Raw genomic sequence first — 2,088 nt, 5'->3', positions numbered from 1 at the left:
AGTGATAATTTAATGTAACGATACACCCCGTTACACCTTTGACCACATGTTTCGGGGGACGTATTCCCACAGATTCTTGGGTGCTTATTCCCTCAAGTTTTATTTTGGGAGTATCCATACGCACCATCTGATAATTACGATGCATGCATCGTCACGGCTTGATGCTGCCAGTTTATGCATGGCTCGTACTTTCTGAGCCATGATAATTCTAGGATAACATCAAATTTGTCATCTAGTACGATGAAGTCATCATCGTACTGGTTACCCTTTTTAATAAGTATTAGAACCAACTACACTTTTTTTCTTTACTGTTACAGATGCGCCTGTTGTTAGGCTCACTGTCATCCTCGTCAGAGGGGTATCGCGCTCAATAAATTTGAGTCTGCGATCTTCTAGCGATTGGCGTCTAATAAAATTGTTCGACGCCCCACAATCGACCAGGGCTTAAGTAGCAATTTAATTGACACTTCTATTTTTAGGGTGATGAGGTCAACCTCATCCCCTGGGGCAGTTACACACAATGTTTGTGTGTGAGGAGCAACTTTCGTCAAAAAGCCTGCAAATTCTTTTGACGTTGCTGGATCAGTAGAACACTCCGCACCTACTGACTTCGACCGTTTTCTTACGTTCGCCTCGCTGTTCAATTTCGCAACAGCGTTGGATCTGCGTCCTCCGCTGTTTCTAGCGGGTGGTCGATATTCTCTCTCAGTGTTTCTAGGACTGACCGTAGGGCACTACACTAATAGGCGTAGTCCGTCTTTTGATAACGATTGCATTTTTGCAATTCTTTGTGACTTCAAAAAACGAGATTTCTCGCTCTCTACATACGAGGGGTTCTTGGGTTCTGGACCTCCGTTTTCTTGTCGTCTCAGTGGACGATGTGCACCTGAGTAGACGAAAGCGTGTTTCAGACTGAAGCCTTCTTGTTCCGCTACAGAGATCGCTTGGTTAAGCGTCTCTTATTCGATCCGGAACAGGTGGGTCTTGACAGGACCGTCTCTGAGGCCCTTGATGAACATAGTAACCTGTTTGTGTTTATCTATCGGATGAATCACGATACAGCTGACCAGGTATCGTATATGTTGAGCTTAAGCGTGTAGATCACGCATGCCTTGCTTTAAATTTCGGAGCTCGGCTCGAGCCTGAATTCGGCACGTGGCGGCTCAAATGTTTGCCTTAACCGGGTCTTAAAGACCTCATACGACCCAAAACTTAATGTGTCGTGAAGCTTGAGCCCCAAGCCCCAAGATTTGGCACGTCCAGATAAGTTGGACATGCCAAATTTTGCTTGTGTTGCATCATCACTGATACCTTCGTTTGCCTTAAGCCTAAAATTCTATCTTTAAGCTTCCAAGTCGACGCAGAAGCGTCGGCCACTAGCAGCATGTAATTGCTGCTATCTCAACAGTTCTAACTGTTAAAGGAACAGTCGAAATATGTTGTATGAACTCGGCTATGGCCGCATGTTGTTCATATGTGTTTCGAGTGAACAGCAGGGCGCCAACGGCTGGCCCGCCTACAACCGAACTCATGCAATCGACCGCTCTCCATTAAATATCATTCAAATGAGTCAAACTTTTACGCGTTGCGTGGAAACCTTCGTGGGGGTGCTTGAAAACTCCCTCCTTCTTCATCCAACATGTGCATGTTGGATGGAACGTGCGTAGGCCATCGAATGGACTTCGAAGTGCGACTTGGTGTAACGGGCACCCTTTGCTAGTACTGATAACAGTACTTGTTAACCTTACACTGATTACAGTGCAGGTGAGGTGCTTCGAAACTTCACGTACACAAGAGCACAGAGGAGGAAGGTTTCTAACGATCTTCTATCTACTACAGACTTTATTACTCCCTCCGTTTGGAATTAAAGGGGACATTTCTGCGTGGGACTTCTGTTCGGAAATACAGGGATTATTGTTTACTTCGTGTATGAGTAATGGCAATCGAATCATATGGATGTGAAGTTTATGATTGATCAAAGGTAGTAATTCCTGATGCTATCAAGTCGATGCAGTGTCCGTCACTGCTTCCTTCGCCGCCTCAATGACCTCGACAGCACAGGTAAGATGGTCGGGCAAACAATTTTCA

Source organism: Bremia lactucae, linkage group LG10 (assembly GCF_004359215.1).
Source record: "Bremia lactucae strain SF5 linkage group LG10, whole genome shotgun sequence".
Taxonomy (NCBI): Eukaryota; Oomycota; class Peronosporomycetes; order Peronosporales; family Peronosporaceae; genus Bremia; species Bremia lactucae.
This window is presented reverse-complemented; position numbering follows the sequence as displayed.